Source organism: Lolium perenne, chromosome 3 (genome assembly GCF_019359855.2).
Source record: "Lolium perenne isolate Kyuss_39 chromosome 3, Kyuss_2.0, whole genome shotgun sequence".
NCBI classification, from domain to species: Eukaryota; Viridiplantae; Streptophyta; class Magnoliopsida; order Poales; family Poaceae; genus Lolium; species Lolium perenne.
The window spans coordinates 250446267-250462058 of record NC_067246.2 but is presented as its reverse complement, the minus strand read 5'-3'; the positions used below and the strand labels follow the sequence as shown (position 1 = coordinate 250462058).

The 15792-nt window shown below is 41.5% G+C and overlaps 1 long non-coding RNA gene across 3 annotated transcripts; it reads left to right on the top strand.

Moving 5' to 3' along the window:
- Positions 1-5282: 5282 nt before the first annotated feature.
- Positions 5283-14996, top strand: LOC127344701 (uncharacterized). 3 transcript variants are annotated; one of them, XR_007878142.2, is made up of 6 exons: positions 5283-5537; positions 5627-5723; positions 6848-6923; positions 7091-7203; positions 14566-14641; positions 14809-14996. It is a non-coding gene; the product is annotated as an uncharacterized lncRNA (long non-coding RNA). The 3 variants fall into 3 exon arrangements; XR_011755931.1 differs by lacking the exons at positions 5283-5537; positions 5627-5723 and adding an exon at positions 5819-5887 and having other exon boundaries at positions 14809-14994; XR_011755930.1 differs by lacking the exons at positions 5283-5537; positions 5627-5723 and adding an exon at positions 5981-6205 and having other exon boundaries at positions 14809-14994.
- Positions 14997-15792: the final 796 nt, after the last annotated feature.

The following is a 15792-nucleotide window of genomic DNA, read 5'->3' as shown; positions in this document are numbered from 1 at the left end:
CCATCTTGGCTAAACACTTGGTAACAATTTGGCTCATGTCAAATTTGGGATAGCAGATTTTGATCATCATCATAGCAAACCTGGCACCGGCAGATAGTTGAGCCCGTACAAAATTATGGATACGAGGAGCATCCCGAAATTTTTCCATTAAACCAAGAAGAGTGTCGGGTGCCTCGTTCCGAGGAAACATTGTCTTGTAAACCAAGGACAAGGTCTTGGTGCAGAAATCAAGGAAATCGTGAACCTGACAGGCGCGATCTTGAAACCTGACAATCTGTCGGGTACGTTCTGGAGTGGCCCAGAAAAGAGAACCATGTTCAAGAGAAAGGTTAACAAGGAGATTAGTCCTTATGTTGACCCTCTCGTCTTCAGCAGCAGCGTCGAGAAAGGATCCTATTTGGCGACAGCATAAGAATCGCAACACAGAAATAACAAGGAAGCAGAAGGAGTCTTGATGTGCAATATTATACCTGACATATCCGCACTGGCTTCATTCATCAAATCAAGCATACAATTTTCTCGGATGGTCGCTTTTTCAGCTTCAGAAACAGCGGCTTCCTTAGCAGCTATGGCATCTTGAGCCTGTTGAAGTGCAATCTTCTCTCTCTCGGATGATTTTCGAGGTTGCTCCATTATCATAAGTGATTGTTTCTTCAAAGACTGGAGTTGCTGGCGAAGTTCTTCCAAATCCTCTGCTGAATTTGTACTCGAAGAATTTTCAACACGTTCGACAGCCACAGGAATTTTCTTCGAATGGGTCGACGCAGGTAACGCATCAGAAGGATGAGGAGTTGCAGAATAGTTGTCAAAAATCAACTGAAAGAAAAGGCGCGACATCAATCATCAAGCAAAGATAGATCTCCGTTGATTCTCAAAGTATGTACATTGCTATTACAAAAAAGGGTCCCTACGGGACTATTGAAGCAGCTGTCGCTAAAACTAACTAGGGCGACAGCATCAAAAGATAGAAAAAACTAAAAGAGAGGACAGGGTGGTCTACTAGACCTCCGGCTTGGACGAGCTAGGCGCAGGAGTAGGCGCGAATCCAAGATAAGCGAGGACCTTCTTTGTGTTGGGCTTCGCAGCCCTGATCAGTGATCGCCACTTCGTAGTCTCCATCTCCTGTGTGTCGCCAACTTTGGTACAGTCGATGTTTTGCTGGCTGTCGGCAACAAGGGCGACAGTGCTTTCAACAGCGACCTTCATATTTTCCTGGTGCACCTTCAGCCCAAGATCTTCTGGCGGATTAAAGCACTTGGCAAGAGCAAGGAAAGTTGCGGGTTCCTCTTTCTTCGGGAAGAAGTAGGGGAAGAGTCGCGACAGCCCTGCTTTAGCTTGATCAATGCCCTCGCGTGCTTCTGTTCCATGAAACTCAAGGAACGAAAGGGTGTCAAGGAGAGGATCATTGTCGGGATCTTCAAGTTCAAATTCTTGAGATGTTTTATTTGTCAAGATAAAAACTTATTGATCACCAAACGAGTGAAGGAAAGAAAGTCCAAAGGATGTGAAGTGGTTCAGATACTTACTGACAAAGCGACGGTTTTGCGACCTTAGGCGTTTAATAATCGCTTCCTCGCGAGCAGATTGTGCGGCTATATGCTCGCTCAGCGAAGTTTCGGCATCGTGAAGTTTCTTCTTAAGATCTTCGACACCAGCAGCATCGGCCTTGGCCTTGTCAGCCTCTGCTCTAGCTTGAATAGCATCTGATTCGGCCTTCTTACGAGCCTCTTCACTTTGCTCCAATTTTTGAGCAAGTGTACTGGCACGCTCGTTGACCTCCGCCAGTTTTTCTGCCAAGAAAGTTAAATTTAGTTAAAAACATCGACAACAAAGGAGTAAGAAGGCAAGGGCAAAAAGAAGCAGCAAGGCATTACCTTCAGCTTTACTGGCATAGTCACGGTACCCAACAAATTGGGCACCGAAACGGATGAATTTCTTAATCAAAGGCTGTTAAAAGAAAGAGAGAGAAAGAAAGCGTCGGTACGGAATAAAGGGTGATAGCACAAAATAAAGTACACAGAAAAAACATCGGCAGCATCAGAAAATATTCAAGAACTTACATCATCCAGAAGAGGAGTCGAGGAGCCACCCAATTGTAGGGTAGGCTGTGTAATTGATTCAACTCTCGCCCTTTTTGGTGAAGGGACAAGAGGGCTTGCAGGAGGAGTAGGTGCGTCGGTGTTTTTTTGAGGAGGCGAAGATTCCTCTCCTTCAACGTGCACCTCAGAAACAACTAGAGTATGCGACGTACTCGTTCGAGCAGTCGCATCAAGAGCTGGCATTTCTTCCTCATCACTACGATGAAATGACGACAAGATAAGAAACAAGATAGACAAAGATCTTCAAGTAGCAAAACAATAAGAAACAAAAAATGACTTACGAACTGACGAGGGCTTCCAGGTATGGATCGAAAGCTGCCTTCCGACGTGAAGGAGCAGTTTCTTCGGATTTGGAAGTGCCGGAATCTTCGACATCAGTCCTCTTCCTTTTGTTCTTTGGAGATACAGCGGGAGGAGGAGAGTGTGCCGAGGTAGTATCCTCGGATTCAGCTTCCTTTTCAGAAGATCCCGCAGATTTTCGAGAACCTGCGGGTTCACTATCAACGCCAGGAGCATCTTGGTTATCATCATCGATAACGGCTCGTTCGTCGACTTCCCCACCTTCAGGAAGGGGAGGAAGAGAGACAATATTTGGATGGTTCTGTATAAAGAAAAGAGGGATGTCAATAAAGCAGTTATTCAAAAAAATGTCAAACAAAAATAGAGAGTCAATAAAAAGTTACCTTGGGGAGCGCATTGGCGGCGCTATATGGTTTTACCCGACAAGAGGACGGAACAGGATCTTTTTTGCTGAGGGAGGAAATTTTTCGGACAAGCTTTTCTAAGTCCTTGACCGATAAATCCACCGATAGGCGATCCACATCCTTATCGCCAGTATACTTCCAGAGAGGATTCTTGCGAGCCTGCAGAGGCTGCACTCTGATTCTAAGGAAATAGGCCGTGATTTGAATACCCGATAGTTCTTGGCCGCGGGTGTTTTGCAGCTCGCGGATGCGGGTCATCAGTGCTTCTGTCGCCGTTTTTTCTTCTTCGGTAGCTTCTGCATCCCAGGAACGGCGGCGGTGGATTTTCTCGGCACCGTCAAAAGGAGGAATATTGTCTTCAACACATCCATGGTTCTCGTCATGGATGTACAGCCACTTCTTGCACCATCCTTGAACCGAGTCAGGGAATTTGACGTCGAAATACTCAACATCGGGGCGAACACAGATAACAACGCCGCCTATATTATAAGTGACATTGGGAGAACCATTGCGGCGACAAAAGAAAATGCGCTTCCATAGCGCCCAGTTTGGCTGGATGCCAAGGAAGGCTTCGCAGAGGGTGATGAAAATGGAAATGTGGAGGATGGAATTGGGTGTGAGGTGATGAAGTTGCAGTCCATAAACGAAAAGCAACCCCCGAAAAAAAGGGTGAATGGGGGCAGAGAGGCCACGGATGAGTTGATCAACGAAACTAACCCGATACTCCATGGGAGGGGTGTAACACCCCAACTTTTTCAACCTTGATTAGTTGTCCTTATTTCAAAAAAATCAGGGGGAACAAAAACTTTTTCTATAGACTAATTAAGGTGAATTGCCTTGATCTGTTTGCTATGATGAATTGCCTTGATCTGTTGGTAGATGAATTGTCTTGATTTGCTTGTTGAATTTTTGTCTTGAGCTACCTCATAGAACGACACCCCTAGTGGTTAAACAAGCAACTCACCAAATAAAACACATGTGTGGCTTAGGAAGAATTGTTTTCCTTCTTATTACATCAAACCTCTCTCCTGATGACAACATGGGTGTGCCATCTTGATTTTTCTCTTTGTGGTACAAGATAGCTCAATCATCCTTAATTCACAACTTGGTGATCTCAATGCATGGATCTCATCTGTGCATCTCCCTCTACAATTTCCACATCCTGCATGTCTCATTCTACCCTTGCATCACATATATTCAACTTGATCTTATACCCTATCCAATGATTCAACTCTAGATCACTTCCTTCACTTTTACCTCTTGTTTTTATTCAAGTTTAATCTTCACAAAACCAAGAGTGGGAATGATGGATACATTTTGTAGCCACCATCTACCCTTGAGAACACTCCTCCCTAAATTAGTTTCCCTCCTCAAAAATCCTACAGTTTTCCTTCTCTAGTTTTGATCACAAAACTACTTCTAGTTTTATTAAAACTTTCCAAGATTTCTCTTCAAAGAAAACAAGGAACTGAAATGGGTTTTGTTTTTCATCCCATTTCTACCAAGTATTGATTTATAAAACATTATTTCTATTTTGCTTTGTTTTAACAAAAAGCTTGTTTATGGTACCTACACCATTTCTTGTTTTCCTCTTGCTTATTTTTACCTTTGAGAAAAACTCTACCTTACTTGAGAAAGTAAGTAGAATATTTTGAACCCCTATGTTCCAACTAGTTTTATCTCAACACTTTCAAACTTCATTCCACTTGAGTTCATTCCCAATTGTCCCTAGACAATTGAGGTGTTTCAAATACTTTTCAAACAAGATCTTTTTCAAATGACAACTCTTGCACATCTTATGCACATCTCTGATCCACCACATTGTATCCCCTCCATCCTCCAATTCTGGATCAAATGGATGACCAATTGATACTTTCAACTCACTCCCTATTGACATCTCATTTGTAGAGCAATTTATATTCTTTTCCATCATTACCTTGACCTCATGAATTCATGATTTAAGTCCCCATATTCTTCATTGTGAGTATATGGTTACTTCACTCACCATCTCTCTTAATCTTGCTCTACCATTGTCTCAACCACCATCACCACCATCATCTCTTGGCCAATTTGATAATTTGCTCAAAGTACTTTATTCTCCAACATTGCCACCAATGTTTATTATCACCTCTCTCCCAAATTTTAATACATCATCAAACCATTTTTAGCTAACCCCTCAAATACTCAACCTTGGTCGACATTCATGAAGTGGCATTGCACTTTGTTTGTTCACTTGTGGTTGTCAAGAAGGAGCCGGCCATGGCAAGAAAATTCGGCCAGCCCTCCCTCCTCATTTCCTTATCCTCCAAGCCTTGCCTCCCAACTACCCCAATCACTAAATGGGCAGCCACCCACCTTGGCCAATCAAATAAGGAGGCAGCCACCCCTCTCCCTCTATAAATTGGCCCTTGGCCGGCCACTCCCTCCTCCTTTGGTCATTTTTCTCACACTCCACTCCCTCACACTCTCCTCTACCTCTCCCCCACGAAAATGCAGCTCCACCTAGCTCCCATGGCCGGCCATGGCCATGGAAAGAACTCCAAGATGAAGCTCCCTCCTCCCTCAAGCTCCTCCTCACCATGAGAGCCTCCCTCTCCTTCTTCTCCCCAACCCTAGATGGTTTTCTCTCCTCTTCCCCTTCCTCCATTGCTAAGATTGGATCTTGATGCAGGTGCATGTTGGTCCAAGCATGGAGAAGCTTGAGCTATCCTCAGATCTGAAGTTCTTGAGCAAAGTTCGTCCAAATCCTTGCAGTAATTTCTGCTATCTTGCTGTTTCAGATTCTGGTACGAACTTGTAAAATCCACCAAATCTCGTGCGCAGATCCAAATCGAGTGATTCAAAGTTCCGCCGATAGATACGGAAAAGATCTACAACTTGGCGTTGGTCTCATCCTCAAATTCGTTACGGATTGTCCGTGGTAAATAAAGTTCTGTAAACATACAGATTTACTGTTTGTTAGATTTGTTCCGTTTTACGAAACATTTTTGAGCAAACTCAACTGTAGGTGAAAGCCTCTTCAATACCTTCATTTTGGCGGTGGTTTCACTTCGATTGACCTCCTGAAACTGAAATGGTTCACAGGTCAAAATCTGGTCAGATCTGACTTTGTCGAATTTAACTAGTTGCTTGGGAACGAATTTTTGAATTAAACAAATTGGGTAAGAACCAGCTTTTCAATACCTTTCCGATGCAGCTGACCTCATATTTTTGTGATTGATGTACGATTTGTGGTGAATTAAACTTGTTCTGTGTGTTCTGCAGACATGGCTGTTAGCTTTTAAATCACCAAAAATCCATATTTGAACCAAATTGAGTGATTCCAGTTCTGTAGGACTACTGAATGTTTTCTTAATCTTCTCAAACAAGTTTCAAACATTTATCTGTTCTGTAACTCCAGAGGTAAAGCAAATGGTATAGACATGCAGTAATCTTGTCAATCTATTTGTGAGAGTTTCAGAAATAATTTGAACCCAAATCCAATTGTGTGTGCATCTATGTTTAAATATCTTTCAAATGCCAGTGGTCTCATATTTTTAGGATTTTTCTACGATTTATGGCTTACAGATCTTGTTTTCTGTACAGTCAGATTCAAAGAAATTCCTAAAATTGTAGGTTTAATATTTTTGGGTGATTCCAACTGGGTTAGTCTTGTATTAGTACTGGCCATCTAGGAAAAATATTATTAGTCTCTGTTCATGCATATTCGTTACTGTTAGTAAGGTATATGTGTGACATGCATTGTTGGACCAAAACTTGTTGGTTTATTTAAAACCCTTGACCAACTCTTTTTATTAGAAATGGACAACCTTTGTTTTATGCTTGCAAAACAAAACCTCTGCAACTTAATATTAGCCCTATTGTCTTGCTTAAGTTTTCAAATGATGTGGAATATGGTTGTTTCCTATTTTGGGTGTTGTGTTGTGTGAGCCAACTAAGTTAGGAAAACTGTTTTCTACTTTTCCAAAAATGTTTGAAAATGATTTGTGAATGTATTTGATGTCAAACTAATGCTCTTGTCCTCTTTATGATGTTATGTACCAGGGGATGTTTGGTTTATACCATGGTGATAACCGAGAGAGGCAATTGCTAAGTTGTGATACTCTCATACCTTTACTAGGTAAATAAATGGGGTTTTCTAAATTTAAAACTCTTAAAGTTGTCGTGTGGTATCTATAAGTCCTTAGTATGTTATACCTTGGCTGCATGGTTAGTTATGGTTGTTGTATGTTTGTTTTGTGGGTGCAATGTGATTGATTGTGTTCCTTTTATATTTTTCGGCGATAGACGCGAGCAATTCCGGAGAAGAAGAAGAAGTGGAATTGGACAAGGATTTTATTTATATTGTTGGGATTCTTATATTGATAGAGTTGAAGAAGTACAGGGACAAATAAGCCAAGGCAAGCCATTTACTTTGATCCATCGTTCTCTATGTTCTTGATTGAGATCTTGCCATCCTTTGGTCTCTTGGCTCCTTATGTTCCTTGGGTTTTCGATTACTTTGTTTCTTTACATACTTGCCACCAAGTATGTAAGGTTCTCCTTGTTACTTTGCATACCTACTCTAAGTATGCGAATTACGTTCATCGCCTTTTGACACCTCTAATTCTAGTAAAGATATGGGTTAACCTCATTAAAAATTGCTCCACTTTTGATTATCTCCATTTATGCTCAATGTGAGTATGGATGTCTTTGTCACCCTTCATGGTATAATGGCAACTTTTGGGCTATTATACTTCTTAGTTCACGCATAAACTTTAGGTTGGGAAAACCCTCAAGGTTTTACCTTGTTGTAAAAGTTTTTGATAAAACCTTGGGCATGATGTTTTCCCCAAGTGAGGATTTATGAAAGGAAAGGATTTGGTAAAAATGATGAGGATGTGAAAAAGGTTGGGTTTTATGAAAACTTTGGCGCCTAAGTACTCACCCATGACAATTAACTAGCGCAACCACAATATCCAAAGTGGGCACGGTCTTAGTCCGTAGTTTGTTGAATTTGACATGAGATACCTTCACCACTCTCTAGGAGGGTCACGATGACCTCTGACACCGGGTTGCGCTCTGAAGGAGGCAATACACTGCATTAACTTGCAGCCAGACGATTACTGAGGGTCTTCTGTCATGGCGCCGGAGATACGCTCAAAAAGGAGGTATGCTGCCGGGGTGCCGAGAAGGGTTAAGCCCGCAGGGAGGGGCTCATGTTAAGGGAGACAGGCGAAAGACTATGACCGATTATCCGAGTCTCGCATACTTTCGTATGACGATCCGGGGATGATCCCGGCGGATTTATCGGTTCTTGTGGGGAAAGTGCGCAAACTCTGCAGAGTTAAATCTATTCGAATAGCCGTGTCCGCGGTCATGGACGGTTGGATTGGTTGTTGCTTAGCCTGATGTGTTTTGTTTGTGAAAATGTTTGACAAAGGAAAGAAACGGGTTTTGTGTTGGAGTACTTGGAGTACTGGTAAAATGGTTGATGACCACAATGAGGTGGTCGGAAAGGAATTGATAAAAATTGGGTCTACCCTTCCTAAGCGTTTATGTCGTGAAAGATCTTCCTAAATTAAGTCTAGTAGTGAGGTCTTAGATATGTTCTCTCATCTCCTTCACCCATGAAGTTGAGATGCTAACTCCACTAAAACACTTCTTCTCTTCTACATAACATATTCTTGTTATATAAGTGGTCATTCCCTCTTGATCTCCTAGTTAGTCCTCGGTACCTTGTTCTCCTTGATATGTTACTTTGTAAATGGTTTGCGAGTACAATTCCAAATGTACTCACGGCTTTGTCCCTGGCTATTTACTTGGCCAGACTTGAAGGAGTTCGACAGATGAAGAAGGAGTTGGCGACGTCTATGCGAGCTAGGAACGTCTTCCCAGTTAGTTGCCTGTAGGGTTAAGGCAGATGACTTGGGCTCTGCGCTGCTGAAGTGATTCCGCTACTCTGATGTTTTAGTTAGGCCCTTCGAGGCTATTATGTAAAGGTTGGTCATGTGACCTTATTGTAATTTTCTTATTCCGTTTTGTAAAGGATGATGTAATTTGATATCAGTTCGGTTATGTGTTCACGGCGCACTGATCATGGGATCGTGAACTGTATACATAACAGGGTATTTCCGACAGCTAGTCCGGGGTCCCCACAGAGCTGGTATCAGAGCTATCCTGACTGTAGGAGACCTTAGTTAGCATGGACGTTAGTTAGGAGACAAGTAATTGGGAAAAACTATTTACGAAACAAATTATTTCTTTAGTAGGAAGCATAGCTTCTACTCCTCTTATTTCTTCAAAACTTCTAAATTCTTATCTCTCCGCTTTATTAAAATGTTTGAAAAATCTTACTCTATTGTCTCATCCACTTCAAACCCACATGGTTAGACGATGTCCCCAACTCAGACCGGAGACTCAAACTCAAAGATGGATCAATCCCTCGGGAAGACTCGTGTATCTCCAACGACAGCTGTTGAAGATTGGATGCCGACTTAGCCGTGCACATAAAGGGATAAAGGATCATGTCTTTGGTTGTCACCAAAGTCTGTCAGAGAGCTGACCTTGTTCCTCTTTGGACTCGCACCTTCGCAGTCGTCAAGGATCAAGATCTCAACTTCTTGACTAGTTATTTTTAGGCCAGCCACGAGAAGATCTCTACTTCAGAAGCACCTCAACAGCTACCTCTTCGAAGACCTCATGTTTCCGGGATGTCGAGACTAGAAGTTCTACGCAGCCTTCTCCTCCGCCTCAACATCAACGACTCAACACCCGGCCCCTTCACCACCAACTGCTACAAGGATCCAAGTTGAAGCTGATGCTAATGTTATGAAGACGTCAACATATGCGACCAGCCCCAAACCCATAGGATGGATAGGACAAACTCAATCACTTTGATTGAGCTACCCCGCGCATTAGGAATTTCTGGGTACTTAGAGTACCATGTCTGGTGTGATGATTGCTTGTGGTTCCCTAGTGTGCTGCCTTGAATGTTTGTATCTGTTTGCTGTGTGCATGTATGTCTTGCTATTTAGACGTTTCCGCCCTTTTTAATTGTTTGAAATTTGTGAAACAGAAATTAAAAATGGAAATCTGCCAGTGTACTGTTTTGCTAATAAAAATAGTTTGGTAGCTCCGATTGATGTGATTCCAATTGCACTAGAACCAGTATGAAATTATCTTTCAGACGCCACTGACCTTGTGTTTTTTAGGATTTTTTTGTGCAATTTTTAATAAATAAAACTTGATCACTGTTTCTGGTTAGTATTTTGAGTCTCAAAAATTGAAAAATAAATATTTTTGAATGATTCCAATTGTGTTGATCTTGTTTTGTTACTGTGCATCTAGGAAAAATACCAGTAGCCTCTGTTAGTGGTATTGTGTCTCTGGTTATGGTTGTATGGGTGTCACATGCAATGATAGGATTAAAGTTTGCCTCGCCGATGTTTTGCTAACTATTAGTTAAATTGGGTAGACTAACGAAAGACTCTAACTCTAAACCTGTTGGAAGTTGTTTTTCAACCGTCACGAAAACTAACCCGACCCCTATCTATGCTGACTTCCTTCAAGATCAGCTGGAGCATCTCCACTACGCCAAGAAAGAAGAAGCCCTACCTTCAAGAGTGACTGCACCTCTACGAGAAGACATGCTAACTTGGTCTAACCTTGGAGTATACTCGCGCTAACCGCGAGGATATCTTTTTGAAACTACCCTCGAACACACCGTCTAACAAGTTGAGAGAACAATAGCGTCAAAGCCGAGCTACACCACATGGTTCATTTGGTCCTCATCAAATGAAGCTTCTGAAGATACTCCAAGACTCAAGACTTTAGGCGTAGTTTACCCGCTAACTTCTTAGTTGCTACTGAAATCAGCACTGACCCTCAAGCTGAAGATTGTCTTCGACGACCCCTGTTGCTGCTTCATATGGGTACCAACCAGGCGTTTCTAACTCGCCGCGCGTCCCATATGGTTCAGTTAACACCGTGAGTGCCTCTTGAAGTGGTGGTCTGCACGTCACCCCCGAAGATTCTTCAGCTGAACAAGGAAGACCGATGACTTCTTCCGAAGCCCCAGACAGAACTACAAGGCAGAAGCTCTGAGTTTTTCCGAGAACCCGATGAAAAATCTTAAGGGTGGAAGACTTCGTCTTCCACTAAAATCAAGCTAACTCTAAAAAGGTTTTCAGCCCTGCTCAAGCACCGTTGGGTGCACTAACCCTCCCCCAGTCTTGAACCTCCGCCAGGATCGTGAAGAAGCTACAGATCCAACACCTGCATGGAGTAGTCAACCTCTTCAGGAAGCTCGCCATCGGCCAAAATCCAACATGTCTCCCAGAAGATGAAGCAAACGACTTTCTCTACAACGGCACGTCTACAGAAGAATGGAGTCTGACTTTGGTTAAACTTTATAACCCCTCTAGTTCTACACCCAGTAATCTCGGGACGAGATTATTTTAAGGGTGGAAGATCTGTAACACCCCAACTTTTTCAACCTTGATTAGTTGTCCTTATTTCAAAAAAATTAGGGGGAACAAAAACTTTTTCTATAGACTAATTAAGGTGAATTGCCTTGATCTGTTTGCTATGATGAATTGCCTTGATCTGTTGGTAGATGAATTGTCTTGATTTGCTTGTTGAATTTTTGTCTTGAGCTGCCTCATAGAACGACACCCCTAGTGGTTAAACAAGCAACTCACCAAATAAAACACATGTGTGGCTTAGGAAGAATTGTTTTCCTTCTTACTACATCAAACCTCTCTCCTGATGACAACATGGGTGTGCCATCTTGATTTTTCTCTTTGTGGTACAAGATAGCTCAATCATCCTTAATTCACAACTTGGTGATCTCAATGCATGGATCTCATCTGTGCATCTCCCTCTACAATTTCTACATCCTGCATGTCTCATTCTACCCTTGCATCACATATATTCAACTTGATCTTATACCCTATCCAATGATTCAACTCTAGATCACTTCCTTCACTTTTACCTCTTGTTTTTATTCAAGTTTAATCTTCACAAAACCAAGAGTGGGAATGATGGATACATTTTGTAGCCACCATCTACCCTTGAGAACACTCCTCCCTAAATTAGTTTCCCTCCTCAAAAATCCTACAGTTTTCCTTCTCTAGTTTTGATCACAAAACTACTTCTAGTTTTATTAAAACTTTCCAAGATTTCTCTTCAAAGAAAACAAGGAACTGAAATGGGTTTTGTTTTTCATCCCATTTCTACCAAGTATTGATTTATAAAACATTATTTCTATTTTGCTTTGTTTTAACAAAAAGCTTGTTTATGGTACCTACACCATTTCTTGTTTTCCTCTTGCTTATTTTTACCTTTGAGAAAAACTCTACCTTACTTGAGAAAGTAAGTAGAATATTTTGAACCCCTATGTTCCAACTAGTTTTATCTCAACACTTTCAAACTTCATTCCACTTGAGTTCATTCCCAATTGTCCCTAGACAATTGAGGTGTTTCAAATACTTTTCAAACAAGATCTTTTTCAAATGACAACTCTTGCACATCTTATGCACATCTCTGATCCACCACATTGTATCCCCTCCATCCTCCAATTCTGGATCAAATGGATGACCAATTGATACTTTCAACTCACTCCCTATTGACATCTCATTTGTAGAGCAATTTATATTCTTTTCCATCATTACCTTGACCTCATGAATTCATGATTTAAGTCCCCATATTCTTCATTGTGAGTATATGGTTACTTCACTCACCATCTCTCTTAATCTTGCTCTACCATTGTCTCAACCACCATCACCACCATCATCTCTTGGCCAATTTGATAATTTGCTCAAAGTACTTTATTCTCCAACATTGCCACCAATGTTTATTATCACCTCTCTCCCAAATTTTAATACATCATCAAACCATTTTTAGCTAACCCCTCAAATACTCAACCTTGGTCGAGCATTCATGAAGTGGCATTGCACTTTGTTTGTTCACTTGTGGTTGTCAAGAAGGAGCCGGCCATGGCAAGAAAATTCGGCCAGCCCTCCCTCCTCATTTCCTTATCCTCCAAGCCTTGCCTCCCAACTACCCCAATCACTAAATGGGCAGCCACCCACCTTGGCCAATCAAATAAGGAGGCAGCCACCCCTCTCCCTCTATAAATTGGCCCTTGGCCGGCCACTCCCTCCTCCTTTGGTCATTTTTCTCACACTCCACTCCCTCACACTCTCCTCTACCTCTCCCCCACGAAAATGCAGCTCCACCTAGCTCCCATGGCCGGCCATGGCCATGGAAAGAACTCCAAGATGAAGCTCCCTCCTCCCTCAAGCTCCTCCTCACCATGAGAGCCTCCCTCTCCTTCTTCTCCCCAACCCTAGATGGTTTTCTCTCCTCTTCCCCTTCCTCCATTGCTAAGATTGGATCTTGATGCAGGTGCATGTTGGTCCAAGCATGGAGAAGCTTGAGCTATCCTCAGATCTGAAGTTCTTGAGCAAAGTTCGTCCAAATCCTTGCAGTAATTTCTGCTATCTTGCTGTTTCAGATTCTGGTACGAACTTGTAAAATCCACCAAATCTCGTGCGCAGATCCAAATCGAGTGATTCAAAGTTCCGCCGATAGATACGGAAAAGATCTACAACTTGGCGTTGGTCTCATCCTCAAATTCGTTACGGATTGTCCGTGGTAAATAAAGTTCTGTAAACATACAGATTTACTGTTTGTTAGATTTGTTCCGTTTTACGAAACATTTTTGAGCAAACTCAACTGTAGGTGAAAGCCTCTTCAATACCTTCATTTTGGCGGTGGTTTCACTTCGATTGACCTCCTGAAACTGAAATGGTTCACAGGTCAAGATCTGGTCAGATCTGACTTTGTCGAATTTAACTAGTTGCTTGGGAACGAATTTTTGAATTAAACAAATTGGGTAAGAACCAGCTTTTCAATACCTTTCCGATGCAGCTGACCTCATATTTTTGTGATTGATGTACGATTTGTGGTGAATTAAACTTGTTCTGTGTGTTCTGCAGACATGGCTGTTAGCTTTTAAATCACCAAAAATCCATATTTGAACCAAATTGAGTGATTTCAGTTCTGTAGGACTACTGAATGTTTTCTTAATCTTCTCAAACAAGTTTCAAACATTTATCTGTTCTGTAACTCCAGAGGTAAAGCAAATGGTATAGACATGCAGTAATCTTGTCAATCTATTTGTGAGAGTTTCAGAAATAATTTGAACCCAAATCCAATTGTATGTGCATCTATGTTTAAATATCTTTCAAATGCCAGTGGTCTCATATTTTTAGGATTTTTCTACGATTTATGGCTTACAGATCTTGTTTTCTATACAGTCAGATTCAAAGAAATTCCTAAAATTGTAGGTTTAATATTTTTGGGTGATTCCAACTGGGTTAGTCTTGTATTAGTACTGGTCATCTAGGAAAAATACTATTAGTCTCTGTTCATGCATATTCGTTACTGTTAGTAAGGTATATGTGTGACATGCATTGTTGGACCAAAACTTGTTGGTTTATTTAAAACCCTTGACCAACTCTTTTTATTAGAAATGGACAACCTTTGTTTTATGCTTGCAAAACAAAACCTCTGCAACTTAATATTAGCCCTATTGTCTTGCTTAAGTTTTCAAATGATGTGGAATATGGTTGTTTCCTATTTTGGGTGTTGTGTTGTGTGAGCCAACTAAGTTAGGAAAACTGTTTTCTACTTTTCCAAAAATGTTTGAAAATGATTTGTGAATGTATTTGATGTCAAACTAATGCTCTTGTCCTCTTTATGATGTTATGTACCAGGGGATGTTTGGTTTATACCATGGTGATAACCGAGAGAGGCAATTGCTAAGTTGTGATACTCTCATACCTTTACTAGGTAAATAAATGGGGTTTTCTAAATTTAAAACTCTTAAAGTTGTCGTGTGGTATCTATAAGTCCTTAGTATGTTATACCTTGGCTGCATGGTTAGTTATGGTTGTTGTATGTTTGTTTTGTGGGTGCAATGTGATTGATTGTGTTCCTTTTATATTTTCCGGCGATAGACGCGAGCAATTCCGGAGAAGAAGAAGAAGTGGAATTGGACAAGGATTTTATTTATATTGTTGGGATTCTTATATTGATAGAGTTGAAGAAGTACAGGGACAAATAAGCCAAGGCAAGCCATTTACTTTGATCCATCGTTCTCTATGTTCTTGATTGAGATCTTGCCATCCTTTGGTCTCTTGGCTCCTTATGTTCCTTGGGTTTTCGATTACTTTGTTTCTTTACATACTTGCCACCAAGTATGTAAGGTTCTCCTTGTTACTTTGCATACCTACTCTAAGTATGCGAATTACGTTCATCGCCTTTTGACACCTCTAATTCTAGTAAAGATATGGGTTAACCTCATTAAAAATTGCTCCACTTTTGATTATCTCCATTTATGCTCAATGTGAGTATGGATGTCTTTGTCACCCTTCATGGTATAATGGCAACTTTTGGGCTATTATACTTCTTAGTTCACGCATAAACTTTAGGTTGGGAAAACCCTCAAGGTTTTACCTTGTTGTAAAAGTTTTTGATAAAACCTTGGGCATGATGTTTTCCCCAAGTGAGGATTTATGAAAGGAAAGGATTTGGTAAAAATGATGAGGATGTGAAAAAGGTTGGGTTTTATGAAAACTTTGGCGCCTAAGTACTCACCCATGACAATTAACTAGCGCAACCACAATATCCAAAGTGGGCACGGGCTTAGTCCGTAGTTTGTTGAATTTGACATGAGATACCTTCACCACTCTCTAGGAGGGTCACGATGACCTCTGACACCGGGTTGCGCTCTGAAGGAGGCAATACACTGCATTAACTTGCAGCCGGACGATTACTGAGGGTCTTCTGTCATGGCGCCGGAGATACGCTCAAAAAGGAGGTATGCTGCCGGGGTGTCGAGAAGGGTTAAGCCCGCAGGGAGGGGCTCATGTTAAGGGAGACAGGCGAAAGACTATGACCGATTATCCGAGTCTCGCATACTTTCGTATGACGATCCGGGG